At 35.3% G+C, this 20481-nt stretch overlaps 2 pseudogenes; both read left to right on the forward strand.

Moving 5' to 3' along the window:
• Positions 1–1943: 1943 nt before the first annotated feature.
• On the forward strand, positions 1944–19837 carry LOC105038543 (uncharacterized; annotated as a pseudogene).
• Positions 2097–2201, forward strand: LOC114913934 (U2 spliceosomal RNA; annotated as a pseudogene).
• Positions 19838–20481: the final 644 nt, after the last annotated feature.

A 20481-nucleotide genomic window follows, 5' to 3' on the forward strand; every position in this document is an offset into this window, starting at 1 on the left:
TATTTAACTTTCATGATAAGTTTATTTTCTAGGTTCTTACTTGTGTTTCACACCTCTAATTTGCTTTTCTTATAAATGGCTCTCCCTTGGATTGGTTCCCGATCTCTTGTGGACTGCATCAAGGACATCCTTTATCCCCATATTTATCTATCCTTGGCTTTGAATTACTCACTACTTATTTTCATGGAACAGTTCAGTTGTAACGTTTCCGAGCTTGTAAACCAAGACCACAAGACCCAGTAATCTCCGACATCTTATTTGCTGATGATTGTCTTTTAGTTGCCCGAGTTGCTGGTGATGTCTTAATGTTGAAATATATTTTGGAAGCTTACTGTGATACTATTGGGCAGTTAACTATTCCAAGTCTCACATCACCTTTAGCCTTAATATTGGTTCTTCTATTAAGGAGTAGTCTTTTCATATCTTGCAAATGTCAATTAAAAGAGATGTTTGGAATTATTTGGGCATATCTTTATCTGCTGCTTCTTTATCTGCATGTGACTTTAATTATCTTATAGGAAAGCTGGACAACAAAATAAATGGGTGGAATTGGAAGACTCTATATCATTTACCGATAAAGCAACCCTTCTGCAATGAACTTCTGTTTCCCTTTATGCCATGCATTCAGTTCACTTGCCTATTCAATTCTTAATTTTACAGAGAAAGAGTTTTCAGTCTTCTTATAGGGTTATCCTTCAAGTCAAAGAAGCCTTCATATGCTTGTATGGTCCAAAATCTCCAAGCCAAAAAATCATGGTGGTCTTGGCCTGCAAATCTTAAGAAATAGGCAGTTGGCATTAATGGGCAGAATAGCTATTAATCTTATTCTTCATCCCACTTTCTTAGGGTTTCAGTTGCTTCAAGCTAAATATAATTTTAGAGGCTTTTGGACCAGTTATCATGGATCCCATAAATACTCTATTATTTGGAACAAAATCAGTATTATTGGCGCCCAGTTGCAGAAGTTTCTTATTTGGATGATTGGTTCTGGTACTTCTATTAATGTTTATCTTGATCTTTGGATTTTTAATGTGCCTCTATTTAGGTTGCCTACCTTTATCAACTGAGACATTGACCTGGCTTCTTTTAATATTGTAGATTTTATTGCTCCTGATAGGCAATGGAATTTACAAGCTTTTAACTCATGTTTTAATGCTGATCTAACTCTTGTTATTACAAATTGTCATCTCAAACTCAAAACCCAACATCTCCTCAGCCTTTCTTTTTTTTTTTTTCAGGTGCTCAAAGAGAGAGTCAAAGTTGTTAGGAAACATTAGATTTCAGTAGTTTAAGAAGTGAATGCTTTAATTAGGAGCACTAGTGCAAAATAAACTGTAAGTGCATATTATAATCATCCATTTTGCCTCATAGAGTTGTACTCTATAGCTGAGGAGATTTTGACAAGGAAAAGGCTCTCCCATCCTTCCATCAATAAGTTCTTTGAATATTTGCAAATACTTGAACAATCTAAGAGTAGAATTATTACAACACAGAGTTATTAGTGGTGTTACAACGAATATTCGACCCAATGATTGCTAGTTTGAACGGCAAGCTCTTAATCGTCAATCTAATATATGCATTATTATTATATAAAAAGAATTTATTTAACTAATTCATATATCTTCAGTTACTGAATATTTATTTGATGTACGTTAAGATGTTTCATTCCTTACTCATTATTTTTACAAAAAAAATCATTTCTCTTTCATAAATGAAAGTGAACTTATTTTATTTTATTCTTTATAATATTTTTAAAGATTTATTGTTATAAAAATTTACTTTATTATATTTTTATATTTATATATAATTTTTTATAAACTTTTTAAAAATAGATAATTTATGTTTATTTTTATTTATAATATATAAGAAGTAAATATTACTATTGAGTGGTTGTTACAACGGGATTCTTCTCAATGGCCTTTGCACAGAAACTGCATGGTGTGCTACAATAACCAAAGAAGTTTGTTGCATAAATAAAAATAACCACACGATTTCTATGCAAGGAACATTGGTTGAGAGGAATCCTATTGTTACTGCATGGAACTTGTCATAAATCAATGCAGCATTTGAACATCAAAAAAAAAAAAAAGTAATACAACATTTCTCAGCCTTTTGTCTAAGATCAAGCGTGGCATTTGTTCTTGTCATTTTGATATCTAATATGTGGGTCATGGACCCACCATGATATTAAGTCACGCTCATAAGAAAACAATAAGCATACAATCAGATGGAATAGGGAAATATATTTATTCTAAAAATAAATATTTTTTTGGTAGAAAAATAAACATAAATGTTAAGAATAAAGACAAGTTAAGTACAGAAACCTAAACATAATATTTCTATACATGGAAAATCATATATTGGAATTTTGTCCTACAAAAGCTTCCTCGGACCCCGTTTTCTGCTTCCATTCTTCCCTCTAGCGGGTCTCGCCGAAGCATGCCACTCTTCAGCATCGAAGAACCCGGCGTTCTTCCACAGAAAGAACGGAAGAACTCGGCGTCCAGCCCCCAAGAAAGAAACCATGGAGTCTTCGAACCTTTCGCCGCTTCAAGAAGAGGGTTCTTAAGGACAACCTCCTTCTGCATTCTCTTCGGATTCCATCCCTCCTCGACCCGCATCTCAGTAAGAATGATTTCATCGTTCCTCATCCTTTTGGTATCTCTTTTCCATTGATCGGAAGTAAAGTTTTTAAGGATCGAATCGAAGTTTATTTTTTGGCAGGAATTCTTGCATACACTGTTGTGTTCTGAAAAAGAAATCAAGAATTCATTCTGGTCGGAATTTATACGACGAATTACGTTCGGGGGAACGTTGATGTATCTTGACAAAAGTTCTTCTTTGATGTGAGGTTTAGATGGATTCCTGCGGTTAAATATGGAAAAAAAAAACGTGAAAAGATTTCCCCCAAGTGTGTTGTGTGTCTAGATCATACTAATGGCCATATATAATGCTATTTGAGGAGGAGTTCTTGCATGTCTAAGTTTTTTCAGCAATATCCAAGGCGATCCAAACCTGTAAGATTTTCTCAACTGATCAACAACCCTTGCATGACCTGCCGTCCATGTGTATCTTAGTTTCTATATTTTGTTGCAGAACTTTGAACTATGAGAGAAGACAGGAACTTGGTCTCTTGATGATGATGTACCTGTTATAAATATATCCATCATGGGAAAAAATCTGGTACAGACAAATAACTGATGGAAGTAGCTGCCACAGTAACTAGAGGATTACCTACTGATATGTAAAGGCATAATTGATATGGTTGTAATTTAACCCGCCAATCTTTTCTATCTGATTTTATGTTACTTGAAACTTCCATTTAACAATTTAGAGGTGTATGCCAAACAGTTAAAACTACTTGGAATTTATTTCAGTGAGCATTCTTTTGCTGGCTTAGAGCATACTAAAATCTGTACTTGATTCACTTTGTCTTGGTTGCTGTTTGATCTTATGGTACATATTACCATACTCAAATGTACATGCAGGAGTTCACTTGAAAAGTACTCACCTTTAGAATGGTCAGATTATCTTGACAAAGAAGAAGATGTAACTATTCCAGGAGCAAATAATGTGAGTAGGCTTTATAATCTATGAGTATTCTTATTGCTATTATTAGCATTGTGATTATCATCGTTGTTTCTTTTGGCTTCTTAATTGCAGGAAGATTTGTATAACATTGTGTGATGTCTCTTTTCACCATTTTCATTGTTTAGGTCTTTCATGTTTACATCGCCGGATCAAAGGGGCCAGTTGTTTTTTGCCTACGTGGAGGTGGCTACTCAGGGTATGCCTGACTTGTTTTTGGCTAAAAGACTACAGGTTTCTATGATGCTCACGCTGTGTTTATGTGTGTGTGTGGGTGTTTTTTTTTTTTTTTTGCCTCCCATATAAACTGATGATTACTGCTTCCACTGGTCAGTTACATGGTTAACCAACAAGTTCATAGGCCACATTTCAGCATCAATCAAATTTCATTATTGTGAAGCTCTTACTCCTTTAGATAGTTAAATTGGTCCAAAGATGACAACTTCAAGTGGTGTTTAATTAATTAAATGATTTACAACATTTAGGCTATGAACATTTAAGCTATGTTTGTTTGCTGGCTTTGCTTATCCACATATATCAAGCATGCCCCCTGAAAAGGAGTATGCGAAGGAGTTCAAAGCAGGAAGAAGTTGACGAATTGAGGGTAGCCTTTGAATTTGAAATCCATAGATTTTAGGGATAATGTAATTACATTTTTTTTTTTGGGAATTTACAATCTTGGAGATGCAGGCATTATGTGCTTGCAACTCGATGGTCTCCTTGTTCTCCCTGCTTCCCCTTCTCATCCCCATCACCCACATGAGAGGTATGGGGCAGATAGTAGGCTTCTTGCATCTGGACTGTGCCCTTATTCAGTGCATTAACCACTGCTCTCATTTTGAATGGTGATGTTGATCAACCAATCAAAAGTAAAGCCTACATGATTATATATGCCCACTGAATATATTTTGTCTTAAATACATTTTTCAGTGCCGATAGATGTATGGAAGGGGTTATTACATTGTTTACTTAGTTGTATCACAATTACCTTTTGGTTGATGACCATAAATCCCAACTTATTCATTTGATAAGTACTTCCACATCTACCATAAAGGCTAAAATACTATTTTTCAGATGGCTATATCGATCGTAGTTCAATTCTTGAAAGCTAAGTTTGACTTCCAGATCCATCTGCATGAGGTTGTCATTTGATGGTTAAAGATGCGCAAGTAGAGTAATCTCTGGTCTTGGACTGTTTACCTGGTCCTATACTTATGGAGTCTGGAGCTGTGGGTTGTTACAGAAGGAAGGCTGCAACATGGAGGTCATCTGTTCGCAACTAGGAGTGATTGAAACTTGAAAGTACCCTACCGTGAGGCGGTTGTGTATATCTTCTTACCGTAAAAGTTGATTGTCTGTTTTTGCAATTCTACTTGATTTTCACACAATGTATCGGAAACATTCAAGTGTGACCTCAAATGAAAACTCAATTTTTGTGATGGATTTTTAATTTGTTCCATGTTGTAGGGCAACAATAAATAAATAAATAAATAAATAAATAAATAAATAAATAAATATATATATATATATATATAGAGAGAGAGAGAGAGAGAGAGAGACTTCATTATTGCTTACAAATAGTACCTGAATTTTTCAAAATTTTGGTTTCTTGATGCATCTTCTCTGACACTAGATCACTCTTCTTAGGACCATATTTTAGAGTCATGACAGTACCATGTTTTCTTGTCAATTCAAGCAAAGGGTGTCGAATCCAACATCACTTCAAGCAAATGTTGACCAAGCTTTGGGCGAAAAGGATACATGGTCCTGTACATGAATATTACCCCTGCTTCCCTTGTCATCCCTATAGTCTAAACCTACTATATCATCAGATCTTCCCATTACCCAAAGAGTGCCAAATAATTTCTTTTCAATAGATATATTTTATGTGCTACTTGTCTCTCTACCATTCTCTTCATGACACTTTTGAACAATTTTTAAAGATGCCTTGATCTCAGAAGTAATTGATTGATGCAGTAACATCAATTTTGTTTGTTCAAGACACCATCTGTGTTAGGTTGATTTGTTGAGCTTGTTTACTATCGGCAGTGATTAGAATACTACCATGCCATGAATGATCACTGGGTTGATGTTGCAGGACTAATATCAGAAAGAGCACTACCATGAAAAGATCATAACCTATGGAATCTTAATCATCTCACACATTCCCTGTTCATTTTTATATTTTGTATGTGGTGTTTGTGGAATGAAAAATAATTCCGTAGTGTATGCAGGTTTCCATTCATAATGTGAACCATAGCCACCAAGCCATATTGAACTACCTTGGAGGTTGACATTATGAATCATTCTTCACCATTTATTTTAATCAAATCTGGACTTTAGGTTGGCACAAGCCATTTAACTCTTTTCTCAAAGCTTCAAATACCATTTACAACAATCATAAGGGCATCATCTAACGGAACCTATATCTGTCAAAACCTCCTGCTACAGGCATACACCTTCAAAACTCTTTTCAAGCTTCATTTTATATGAAATCAAACTTAGTTTTTCTATAGCACTAGTTAAACTTTTTTCATGTAAATTTCAGTCTTTTTGCTTTTCGTACCAAAATTTGAGTCACCATGTGAAGCTTCAGGCACCTGTAATAGCATGAGACACTAGAACTCAAAGAGTTGAAGTCTGTTTTCCACTCATATGATTATCAGAACTCAAGCGGAAACCTCTAAAACAGTGAATTTCCCATTGTACCCTAAATTGGCATATAAACTGATGTGATGTTTGGTGTTTTACTGGGAAGGCTATGCATCAATATGAAAGGTCCATAAGTAATATATATCCTTTGATAAGTTTGATTATCCACTTAAGCTCATACATGCAAGAAATTAATATTCCAGCTGAACCTTTTCTTTTTGCAAGCATGAAATTTTATTAAACATAGAAAAGAAAAAGAAGTGCGAAAGCGGTCGTACAAATTCCTGGAACCATGCAATACTGGAAAATAAATCTCAGAAAGTCCTTGAAAGGGCTAGTCTGCTGACAATGACCAAGCATTCTCAGACCAAAGATACTGCAGTCTTCAGAGAATGAACCCGATCTGTGCTTATTCTTGGCTTCCGCAAAATGCTTCCACTTGTCTTCAAAAGTTCCTAAAAAACATAAAATAGGACAACACTATGCCATTTTGGAGGTGTTAGGTTAGTAGCCAGCGGGAATTGACTGACTGAAAAACCCTTTACCATAGGAGCAAAGCTACCATGAGGTAGTAATTTAGCTAGTCCTTTTCTGAACAAAAGAGAATTAGACTTTTTTTTTTGGTCTTTTAACCATATAATGTTGACAATAAAGTTTGCACTTATGGAGTTTATTTTGTATTTAAAATAAATGGCTTTTTTGTGACATGCTATTTTGCAGTATGGAGGGTTCTGTGGCTGTGCATGTAGCTGCAACGAAGGCAATGGCTAATGTGCATGGCCTTGTTGTTGTTGACATTGTCGAGGTTCATTTTGCACTTAAAAGTTAAAATATTTATTATTATTGCATTCTAATTTTTTAATCATCCTTATGTGGTTAAAAACTTTGAAAACAGGGCACAGCCATGGCATCATTGGTCCATATGTAGAAAATCCTGTCAAATCGAATGCGGTACTTCCCTGCCATCGAGAAAGCAGTATGTACCATGCCTGTGGAAGTTCTGGAATTGCACATGAAACTGCTCCCCATATTTTTTTTTTTGAATTTGTATGCTGCTCGTTTGTTATTCTGTGTCTCCTTTATTTTTGTGTTATGACAATATGATACTTCATTTTATGGTTAGGCTATGGTAGAATTTGAAAACACATTTAATTTCATAAGCACATATTTTACATGAAATCAACAATGGTAGTTGTGTATTTCACCAGTTATTTCATTCGTCAGTGTTACTCTTTAAATTATTCTATCGATCAGATGACATAAGATATTTTTGGCGTGTAGAAGTACAAATATTAAATCTCAATATATCCATTCGGTGGTCACTAGCTTAGTCAGAACTCAGAAGCATACTGGGATAGGGCACCTGTGTAGAGTGTGTAGGGTGTGATATGATTGGTGGGTGATGTAATCTTGGAACAGAAAAACTAAATTTCTTGTGCTGTTTCCTAAAGCTCAATAATATAAATCTGTAGTGTAATATCACCACCGAGCTTGTTCCTAATGCCTTAACTGTGAGATAGATTATCAAAACAAGAAGGTCAAGGAAGATGCCAACTTGGAGATACGAATCCTGCATCTAACATGATGGCCATCAAACAACCATAATAATGACTTGATACTTGCTGTTAGCTTTAGAGCATCTTGATTCCAGGAGGTTTAGGAGTGGGTGCATGCCATACCCGATAATATGTATGTAGATATGTAATAAAGCATCATCAGCAGCAGCATTATATACATTCGCATTCCTTTTTAGGTAGTCTATTGATGTCGTTATCATCTTTTGGTAGTGCATTAGTGTTTTAAATAGTAAGAATACAAAATACATATTGATAGTCTATACCAAGCATTCCCATTTTTCTGAATTTTAAAATATTTGCTTTCCTAATTAATGTTAGTTTTATTTTTTTCTTGAGTTTTAGTACTTATGTTCTCCAGCTTATTAGTTATTTCCACAACAGCAAAACTGTAGCTTGATCAATCACGAATGCATGTTTAACAATGCATCATGAGTACCTTATCCAGTTGATAGTTACTGTCCAAGCTTATACTGTTTAGCAGTTTCTTACATGGTGGGTCATCTCATTTCCTAAACCCCATCTTGGCCCTACCCAAGCATGTCAATGTAGAGGTGAGCCAGCTTATTAGTTCTCACTCAATTCCTACATGACAGGCTTGTGCATTCCTTGTCTATTTTGAAACACCAATATTTATTCCCTTGTTTCCACTTCCTTGCTTAAAAGAAAAGCCTACAGCAATTTTGTTTTCATTATTTTTCGAACCAATCGGCATTCAGTATACTTTTGCATATTCTATAGAGATACATCATGTCTTAAAAAGACTAATTGATGCACTCGTCATGAGTTATATCTCTGCACATCATGTTTTATAAGAAAATCAAGAAGCAAGAGAAGTGCAGCTGCCAAAAAAGGAGTGCATTTATTGACCATTAAAACCCATCTAAATCCCACTAATTATCTACATTGTGCAATCCCCAGTCCATGAACCCCCAACAACCCCTACCCCAGCTGCAACTCTCCAAGTTCACAATTTTCAGAGAAAGAATATACCTAACCAAGTAGAAATAAAGCATAGAATTTCAATAATTGCACTGCTGCTGCCCAACAAAGTTCTGACAAGAAATTTAATATTTGTTTTTGTTACTCCATAGGAATAATTGCCTAAGTAACCCTAGGTGATTGTCATAGCCTATTGCCTTCAGCTGACCCAAATATTTCATTTATATTTTTAGAATTTCAATAAGCTGATGCTTTAACATGCCTGAATGCATATGTGGTGAACATATAGTACGGTTCCCTAAAATTATTCACAGCTTGGAGATAAATTGTAATTTACATTATTCAGATGTAAGTCATACTTAAGTATATCATGATTATATCTTTTCAAATGGTAGAGGCTGCATGGCTAGGTTGTCTTGCTGGAGGCTGAGCTTAAGTAAAAGTTTCCAAAAGAAATATATAATCACTTCTCTAATACGTGAAAAGTTATTTTTATTCCTTGTGTGCAATGTGGTTAATCTTTTGCATCAATCTTATGTTTTACTTCCTCTAATTTTTATGTTTACATTTATGAACATAAATGTGTGCATGTTTATGCATGTGCTTGTATATTATATGTTTGTCTACATGTATATAACTGTATGTAACATACTACGTTATATAGTGGTCTGCATGAGCATTGCTGAAGTGTTCTGAGGCCCACCTAATACCTACACACCCTGATGCCACTAATAGAAACAGTATTGCTATATCAATTTATCCTTTATGGGAGTTCATATTGTGTTGTGGAAGGACTATAAATAAGGAAAATAATTTCTACTTCCTTTAAGGATTGGCATGCACAAACATTGAATTAGAAAATACTATGTTTGATGCATTGAAGTTCTAAAATTTTCACAGGTTGAGTGGAGTGTCAGAGGAGGCCCATTAAGAAATGTTGAATCCGCCCGTATATCGGTTCCATCAACGTTAAAATATGATAATTCAAAGAATTGGTGAGCACAAGCATGTTTTACAATCAGTGGTTAGGACAAGCATGTTTTACAATCAATGGTTAGCTTTTTGCTTTTGTTCATCTGTATCTTAATCTCATGCACTCGTGCACGTTTATGTTAGAATTTTACCAATGACAGTACTTAATCATGCAGTCTGCATTTGTATCTAAACTTCTAAAGTGAATGTTTTCTGACAGTAAATATTTATTTGCAGTTTTACATATCGCACTTCCCTCGAAGAAAGAGAAAAATACTGGAAAGGCTGGTAGGTATATCATTTTCACTTACATTATAACTTGGTAAGTTTTGGGTTGATATGATGCTATTACTGCTTCTTTTTGTCTATGGGCATTTGACTTTGTGATACAGAAACCTAAATTCTGTAGCTTAATTTGAAAATATTGCACTTGCATGATAAAAGGAGAAAGGAGGGAAGAAGTGCTAACTAATTGACATTAAATTGTGAAAACTGTATTATTGGAGCATGTAACTATAAGAGGCAAAAGAATAATTCAATTTCTTCCATTTCTTTGTAAGGTGATGTTCTGACACACAGAATCTTGCTTTTTGGTTTTTAAACATTTCCTTGCCTGCCAAGATTTAATATTTTTAAATCTAATCATTACTTGTTGCCAGGTATGAGGGCCTCTCAGAGAAGTTCTTATCATGCCCAGTGCCAAAGCTCTTACTATTAGCAGGAACGGACAGATTGGACAGGTTCTCTCTACCAACTTGCATGAACAGAACCGTGTCAATATTTTTAATTTTAGTGGCCATAATTTATTTTACCAGCAGGCAAACTTTTAAGTCAATTTTTTATGGCATTTCTACCAATTTGTGTTGCCTTTGAACTGGTAATTCTGATTAATTAATTGTTCGTGTATTTTTGAGGTCACCATCACACCCCCCTGGCAAGATTCTTACAAGTTGGGTATATGACATGTTTTCATATGTCAAATGAAAATCTAGGTAAGATTCTCTTCCATTTAAAACCAACCAAGCCCGTCTTGTATGTGGGCTTGATTTCATGGGCTAGAAATCTGTCATGAGAAATTCTTTATACACCGCCTGCGGTGTAGAAAATCCAACGTGGAGCGCACCGCTTCGTCCGATTGGACCAAGTAGCCACCACTTCCCAACGCGCATTTAATGCCCGTAGTTTTACTTTTTCATTTGAAATTTTAGATGATGAAAATGTCCCCTCCCTTCTGAAAAATTATGATATCATGTGCTGATATTATGGCATCATGTGTTGAAATTATGATTTTCTGCACAAGATGTCATAATTTTTTCACAGGATGTCATAAAGAGAGAAGGGCATTTTCGTCATCCTATAATATCGGCATAGGATGTCATAATATCAGCACAGGATGTCATAATTTTTCAAAAGGGAAGGAGCATTTTCGTCATCTAAAATTTCAAACAAAAAAAGTAGAACTGTGGACATCAAATGCACGTTGGAAAGAGGTGGCCACATGGCCCAATAAGGCGAACTGGTGCGCTTCATGTCAGATTTTCTACACCGCGGGCAGTGTACAAAGAATTTCCCAATCTGTCATATTGATTGTAGGAATTTCCTATAACTAGGGTTGTATGGGATTTGCACTCTACAGTCAATTGTTTTTCCTGATTTTTAACTCAAAAAATAGAGTAAATATGTAATTTAACTAATTGATAGATGTGCAAGTTCTACAGACATGTATTTAGTTTGGAAGCAAATTATTTACTTTAAGAGGCTATTTGGTTGCTTGCATCTAGGCCTCAGATGCTGCAACGCAGTTGCAGGGGAAAAGATGTAAGGTGTTTGGTTGCCTACAAGTGGCCTAGATGCAGGCAACTAAGTTGCACCCTAAGGCCCTTGTGTTGCATATAGGTATGATTCTCTTCTATTTAAAACCAACCAAACTGGTTTGTTGTATGCGGGGCTAATTTTTACGGGCATCAGGAATCTGCCACATATCACGATTGTAGGAATTTCCTTTAACTAGGGTTGTATGGGATTGCACCAGAGTCTTTTTTTTTTTCCTGATTTTAACTCAAAAAAATAGAGTAAATATGTAATTTAACTAATTGATAGATGTGCAAGTTCTATAGACATGTATTTAGTTTGGAAGCAAATCATTTACTCTAGGAACCTATTTGGTTGCTTGCATCTAGGCCTCAGATGCTGCAACCCATTTCAGGTGAAAAGATGTATGTGTTTGGTTGCCTACAAGTGGTGCAGATGCAGGCAACTAAGTTGCACCTTAAGGTCCTTTTGTGGCATTAAGAGATGCACTTAGAAGTGGCAGCAAATCAAAATAATCGTAAAAGATGTGATGATTATAATAATAAAAGATTATCATGAACATTCTTATATGATAAAAATAATAAATAATTATTATCATAATATCATATAGATATAATAATATTATATATAATTATAATAAATACAATAATATAATTATAATATGACGATACAGAAATCTAGTATTATTACTAAAAGTATATGATAATAATTTTGTAATATAGTTATTATCGATATTAATCAATTTATGAAATAAAATTATGTTATAATTATATGAATCAATATTATAGTATAATATTAATTATAATTTATAGTACAAATCTGCTATATTATACTGTCATATTATTATGCTATATTATTATTATATTTCTATATGGCATATTATATTACATTACAATATATTATGTTGTAGACTTATATTGTATTATTAATATAATATAGCTAACCCCAATTAATTTGGGATTAAGGCTTAGTTGATTTGAATATATTATTAAAATAATATATAGTAATATTATTATTTTATTACAAATAATAATTTTCATAATATCATATAGGATTATGATAATATTTTATTTAGTTATAATATAATATAATAATAATATAGTGATTATCAATATCAATCAATTACTGAAATAAAATTACATTATAATTTTATGAATTGATATTATATTATAATATTAATTATATTTTATAATATAGTATACTAAATTATACTATTATATATTATATCATGGAATACTGTACCATCCCATACGATCCGATACGGGGCATACCGTATCGTACCATACAGATCTCATATCGATATGCCGTCTCAGAGCGTACCGACATTACTATATCATACTGAACCATGTACCGACATTAAGTAGGATTTTACCAGTACGGGGTATGGTATCGAGACAGCGAACCTTGTATTATACTATACTAGATAACACATTAAGAATGGGCAGTTTTGGCTCTACTTTATCACCTGACCTAACCTATTTGGTTGTTTTGAGTTGTGATTGCTTCAGTTTCTTTTTGGGCAGCACACAAGGTAAGAATTGAATTTATCATATGGGTTAGTTTTGAGCCAGCTCCAAAACTTGTTTTGAGAAATTAATACATGAGTCTGGCAGAATAGTTTGCCTTGGATTGGGTCATTCTGTCCCAAGATCCTACTTATCTTTGTTATAGGCCGAATTACCTGAGCTAAAATAAGTAAGAGATATGATGAGCTGCACAGGAAGAAAAAAATATATACCAAAACTTCTACATTGTTTTAAAAATGAATTTATACAGACATATGTTTACATAGGCATCTGCTATTGAAGATAATGTTGACAAACTGCTATGTATCAAATGTTATTTGCTAATATATAATATTCTACCTTCATATGCTGTGATATTAAATTATTACTGACATATTGATGAACTTCTCAGTTCTTTACTCACCCATGGCCTAATCTTTCTGTAGTAAAATGCAACTGACAGAATGTAATATAAAGAACATCTGTTCATTTTTCCCCTAACAACTGTTTTCCTTCTTAAAATTCTCTGCTTTCACTGATATAGTCTGTCAGGCAACCTTAATACATGTATGATCTTCATTGGCTGTTGTGTCATCTTGGTTGCTTTCCCATCGCATAATCTCACTGTGAATAAAGACTGTTAGATCAAAAGCAAATGGACAAAGCATAATGTCATGACTACTGCAGGGTTGTGAGCTTTTATGGTTTTGTCTTATCTGTCTGAAATTGGTGAATGCCTCCTTTCTTTTGGGATGAGTACCATAATAATCACATTTGATCTTCTTGCTTGAATTAACCTTGATCAACTATCACTTTGTTTGCTTGAAGATCCATGCACTTGAATCACAGTGCCCTATGCCTCCTTGCAAGAAGTAGTTAACATTTGCCCTGAAGGGTTTGGCATCTTCTTTGATGTCTATCTTTGTGCAAAGCTTTCATTTCCCTCTACACTTAGCTTGAGTAGATTGAGGGATGTTGCTTATAATTTAAATATCTAGTGTTATTAGGTAGTGTTGGACATAATGCAGCATTAGAGTAGAGCAGTCATGTTGATACCCCTTTCATTACTATAATAAAGTGTTTTTAAAGAAAATGGTACTTCATCTTTACCTCCTTCCAAAAGCCTACATTTTCTCATTGTCGTTTAAGAAGTAAGCCATCCAAGACAAACTCTCTTTACTTGCAATGCAACCCTGTAACTGGGAGAAATTTCTAAAGACATTTGAGATTTTACAGGTGAAGAAAATGTAGCCTTTGATCTTTGAAACAGAAATTCACTCTCTATCCTCCACCACAACCACCAACCATCCCCAAAAAGAAAAAATCACCATAACCACCACCACAGAAAAGGAAAAAAGATACCCATGTGCCTATTGTGTGCTTTGTACACCTATAATGTAGTAACGTAGCAAAAGTCTCAAGAGACAAAATTGTAGAAGGTATCTTCTCATACTGTCTATTGCTCCCCAAACCTGGTTTCATGAGCTACCCCAATCCAAAACGTGCTCCTCCCATCCTACACACAGCATTCCGGACAAAAAACCAAAAAACTGCAACGGCTGGTTTGGTTACACCCAATTCCTGTTGTATGGGCCATCTTCATTCATTATAAAATGAAGTGTGCTTGACCCACATATCATTTCCAGTATTATTAGTCTGTTTATTTCCTGAATTTGTGATGACAATATTATCTTTGAGAGCATCATAGTGATCTACCATTATAATGATAGATACCATTCATCAAAATTTGACACATGGTTTGAGAATTACTATTATAGTGGCATTATATACTTTTCACTCATCTCTGAACTTTATTTTGTGGATTGACTTCAGTTCTTTAGAAGGATTGAATATGTCTAGCATATGTCATATTCTCGATAATGCCTTGGCTTATCATGAGCAAGAAATAAGGAGTCAAGTATTACATGTGAGATAGTGGTGGTTTCCTTCAGCCTTCTTATAGCCTTAAGTAGCAACAAATGCCTACCCCCGCACTTGAACCCACCTTAGAATCATATTTTCTCGTTTTTGAATTCCATTTGGCTAGGAAGTGTGGGTTCTAGAATCTCGAAATGCAGATCGAAGAGGGAGAGGGGAGGAGGCAAGAGAATATTCCATTAAAAGGGAGGAGCACTACATGATCCCTAACCAAGATCCATCTATTAAGTACAACTAGCAAAATCCATCAAGAAACTATCATTTGAGATATAGATAGATAAATAGAGGGAGAGATTGAAGGAAGCTAGCGGTAGGCTTGCCTCCTTGTGTCGCTTGGTATTCTTGACGGCCTTTATTGGTGGAGAGCAGGACAATCATGGCAATTGGCCATCTATTCTTGCTTCCACTCATGGGAAGGAGAGAGGAATCATGGAGCTCAAGGTGGCCTCAACTCCACAGGCCCCGCCCTTCCTCGTTTTTACCGAAAGGAGGGGGAAGTGGGGTTGTGGTCATCGAGGGTAGATTGGCTTGTGGTGGGAGCCCCAACGAAGAACGTTGGGGAGGTAGTGGGTGTTGAAATCAAGGATGAGCTTGGGAAGCTTTTGGGATACTGAGGATAAGCTAGTGGGCCAAGGAGATTGTCATGGGAGGGTTGTAGACTCTAGCATCAGGATTCTTTTTTGGGGTGCTCGACGGGGAGGAGGGGAGGTGGGGGTGTAGGGGGGGTGAGGTTTGAGGGGGATTTGAGTTTTGGATTTTGGCGGAAGGAGAGTGTTGTTCGTGGGTGAGGTGGTAATGGTGGTTAGACTTGGAATGAACAGTGTAGATCGGTTACATGATGAGAAAACATGGGTGCTTGTGTTTTGTTGGGGGAAGAGCAATTGAGGGTTGCGGGGGTGGGATGGGGTCCAATGGCGGGTTGGATTTGAGAGAATGAGGATATCTCTATATGGAAATAGGGATGTTTGCTAATAGTACTTATATTTTTTTATTTATATAAATGTTACATTTAAAATATTTTATTTTTTGTATGATAACTTCTTAGATACTTCCACCTAGTTTTTTAAAATCTTGATGCTTCCATGTATCCACACTTGCATTGGTACCCGTTTCAGGCTGCTAAGCTATGGCCTATATTTATTGCAGGGATTCCTGCTACGATGTTGTCAAGAAACTCAACTTCTTTGTGTGACTATGTAAGGCTCACATAGCTCTGTAAAGTCTTAAAGTATTCTTGCCATGTCAATGACAGTATAATTTGAAATCTTCTTAAAAAGATATGGATTCCTTTTGCTGAGTAGATTTTTTTTCAAAAAAAATGAAAATTCTTGTCTGCTGGACATTCACATTCCCAATAATATGAGGAATAATGAGCACCTGTATAGACATGTGACGTCACGGAAGGTTTCATATACTAATACTACATTTTTTGTACTTGCATAATTATTTATTGTATGCATTCAAATACTGTAGCTAATGTGGTTGAGTTAGCAAAATGTCAATATTCATTTGAGGACAACTTGTTACCATTTTTAGATCTATTGAAGCTTAGTTAAGGTGTAAATATTTGCATCTAGAGATTCATTGGACTATGTTGCAACAGACTTCTTACAATTGGTCAAATGCAAGGCAAGTTTCAAATGGTGGTTGTCCACCACACTGGGCATGCTATACAGGTTATCCATTTTCTTCCTTCACAGGTCTTTCATTAGATTATTACATTTCAAGTATTGAAGATTGCAACATTGCAATAGATCCACCAATAGGAGCAGTTATCTCAAATCATATATAATGTGCCATAACCCCTCACATATGTCACTCCCCTTTATAATCACCTACTAACCATGCATGATAATGTTACTTTAGAAATACTGCTGAACTCATGGAGTTTCACAAGTGACGTGGTCAGTGTGAAAAGTACACAATCAGCCAGTTAACTTATATAGTGAAGTGTAAATGATGGAGGTAAAAATTACAGAAGAAGTGGTCATAAATGCACTGTGTTCCTCAATCTCATGGGAGGCTGAATCATTTGTCATTTGTTTAGATTATCAGTAGGGAGGAATAGGAGCCACTGTGATGTCCATATTGGAGGTAGACCAACAATGTAGAGTGCCCACATGCAAGATTTTCATCTTGACCGCGATCTCGGTTTGTATCGATGTTGGGCACCCTCCTATATAATACATATAAAGTTTCTGCTCTTTATCTTGGCTCACATAAAAGATATCAACAGATATGACATATTCATAATGGATGATATTTTTTAATCTTTTTTTTACTTCTTCAAATTGATTTTCTTAATTAATAAATCTTGAAATCAATGCTTGGATTAGTAAAAACTCGGATTCACTATACTGCTGAGATTCTAGTATCTAGGCCCTAAAAAGTCGGCCGAAATCTTGAAAAATCTTAGTTTCCTCCAAGTTTACCAATATACCATATCGGCTGAGATAAATCGAGATCTTGGTCACTCGTCGAGATAATTAATATCCCTTGGCCCCAAGCAAAGAAATAAAGAAGCATATTCACTGAATTAAAATAAGCGAATGTGCAATTGTCTGTTTAAGATGCATGTGTATCCAATTAAATCGAGAGGGGGAAGTACCAGACTTGGAAAATATCATTACCCAAGACATCAAAATAAAGCAAAGAAGTTTACAGCTATAGATGCCACCTTGATGGTAGTCCTACTCTTCCACAAGTGAAGGGCAACTAAAACATGGGTGCACATATTAGGAGAAATTAAAAGAAAAGCAAAGGGAAAAAAACATGAGGTTGCTCTGCAATGTAGCTTGCAGCACAAAAATATACACGTTGTTTGGATTTTTGGCCAATGCATGGATTGTTAACTGTTCAACGGAAATTAGATTCATGAAAAATTTATAACTTGAGAGGTGCCAAATGACTGCTAATAACTTTAATATGATCATATGTGAGGAATGGTAGCATGTTTATGAGATATATTGGTAAAGGGAAATTAACTATGGTCAAATTTGTAAGAAGGAAGTATAAAGAAAAAAACATTTAAGGGTAGAAGGATCTATTGACTTGGTATGATGTGCAAAAGCATATGGAACAAATTAGGTTGACAGTAAGGTAGTATAAGAGTTAACATCATTCTGAAGCTACCTTTGTTGGGTCTATTGGAGGTGCCCTTAAACCGAGCAATCATAAACCTTGGTGAACTTAGGGAGATCAACCTGCGTCAAATGGAAGTATCAGAGGAATACTGATCACATTCTTGCTTCTTCATGCAATTCTAGCATGCGTGTTTATGATCTCTTCTGATAATTGCACCATTTTCAGCTGGATAAAAGTCAAGTAACTAGAAAATAGATGGTCACATGTGCTACTTGGTAGTGGATTTTGAAGAAAGATGGATGAGTCTATGGGTGGTGGGACTAAATAAAATATATCGATAGATGATTAATTGAAGGATCCAGATAACCAAAAGTCATGTCTGATGATTTGTGAGGGTTGGTTTTAGTTTTGGTCATTAAGATAACTCACAAGTGACATCTCTTGTAGTCAGGTGGATGACCGTGAATTTTGTGACCTGATTGCTCCACTAGCAAGTGAAAATACTTGAGAAGGGAAAATTTTGAACAAGCATCATTGTTGAGTATGGGTTCTGATGGGCAATAACAAAACATGGGAAGTTTCTCTAAGAAACTAGACGTAGGAAGAAAGCAATGGCCAGAGTAACACATGGTGGGTACACAAAAATTAATAAATTAAGTTTACATGGTGGGTCAAGCCAATCAACAGAGAGCCTCCCAAAAACAGAAAAAAAGGGTGGAACCCGAAGAAGCACAAGGGGCATAGAGCTCAATGAAGGTGGATGGTTATAGACTAGTCTAGGTAAGAGTAGGAAAATTGCGCTTTCTATGCTAAAAGAATTACATGTCTATTGAGTCTCTAAAGGAAGAAATATTTTGGGAAGATAGAAGGGAAACAATACAATCTTGCTTAACCAGACTGAATAGCATGATTTTAATGTCCAAATCCAAGGAAAACCTTTGAATTTCAAATTTGTGGAGGAAACTATTGAAGCACAGTGCCTTTTGGTGATTTGGAAGTAAAAGAACACAATTAAAATGGGGGAAAAAAAGAAAAGGCATGTCTGGTTATAAATGAGTAGCATACTCAGCCGAAGGAGTAGTTGGTGCATTTTCAAAAAAAAAAAAAAAATGGTGTATGCTCACTAAAGATCCAAGGAGAGGGAAGGGTGGGGGGGGTTGCTGATGTTCCTCTATAGGTGTCAATGCTCATAGTGTTGAGGAACTTGAGATTGTGATCTTGTTTGCTATCATTCAATTGTCGATTGAACTCGAGTGATATCAAACTGAATCACAATGCTTTGGTCAGAACATGTTAAGATTTTCGATGTTGTGAGCATTAGGTTAACAGAATTTGGTGATAATTGGCACTTGCATATTATAGGGGGATTGGCAATGGATGAGACAATTCTCGTAAGTCATAATAGTTCCTGAAGTTATCATGAAGAGCCCAAGAAGGTGTTCTGTGACTTTGATACCACGCAATCTAAGAGCAAAGTGCCAAAGGTGGCAATGATATATTAGACCTAGTAATGCAAGGTACTGATCCAATTTTGCGTTTACGTTAATCTATACACCATGTGTATGATAACTGATGGCACATACTTTGCATGAGTATGTGTGAAATAAATGTCACAGAATTTTCTTGGTTTTTTCCCCCCATTAATGTCAACTATTTTTATTGCAGGAAGATGTCCCTGAGGAATTTGCTTCACTTATACTGAATTTTATATCTTGCAATCGGATAGGCCCTCATGATGTTGAGGTTAATTGCTTACCTCTTGGGAAGTTGCTTGAGATGGATTTTGTTTAATTGTTCACTTATTCATGATAACTGTGTTGAAGATATCTGTTTGTTTCATATGTTCAGTAAGCTAACTTTGTTTTCAAAATGTTTTCCAGAAACATGTCATTAACCATATAGTTTGTTTGCTCTTGTTTTGTGTTATGCTTAACTATATCATAAGTAAATATGCACTTAAAATTAAAACAATGAGTTGTCTGATTGTGAAAAAGAAAGGGGTTTGCTTACAATGATAAAACAAATTAAGTATGCTGGGCTCATATTTGACTCGTGTGAATGATGCATTATAAATTTAGCCAGATTCCTCTGTTCCCTGAGTAATCCTGTTTAGAACATTTTTGTATTTTTGCTGATCCAGCTTATAGCTTGTTGAACCCATTTCTGCATGCTTTTCTTGGTTCATCTAAAATCCATCCTCCGTGCTGTATTTAATGTACTCCTAGCTGTATTCATACTTCCAATAAAGTTCTATAGCTGTATGTGTTTTGTCCTTGTAAAATCTTGTTCATTTTGAAGTGGAAATGGATTATAAAAATCCTTTTGACACTTGGCTTGAGGATATGGCTTGAAGGATGGCCTTGAAACCAGGCTCTAAAACCTTGGACAATTAAAATGGCATCAGATACTACATA

Source organism: Elaeis guineensis, chromosome 1 (genome assembly GCF_000442705.2).
Source record: "Elaeis guineensis isolate ETL-2024a chromosome 1, EG11, whole genome shotgun sequence".
In the NCBI taxonomy this organism is placed as follows: domain Eukaryota; kingdom Viridiplantae; phylum Streptophyta; class Magnoliopsida; order Arecales; family Arecaceae; genus Elaeis; species Elaeis guineensis.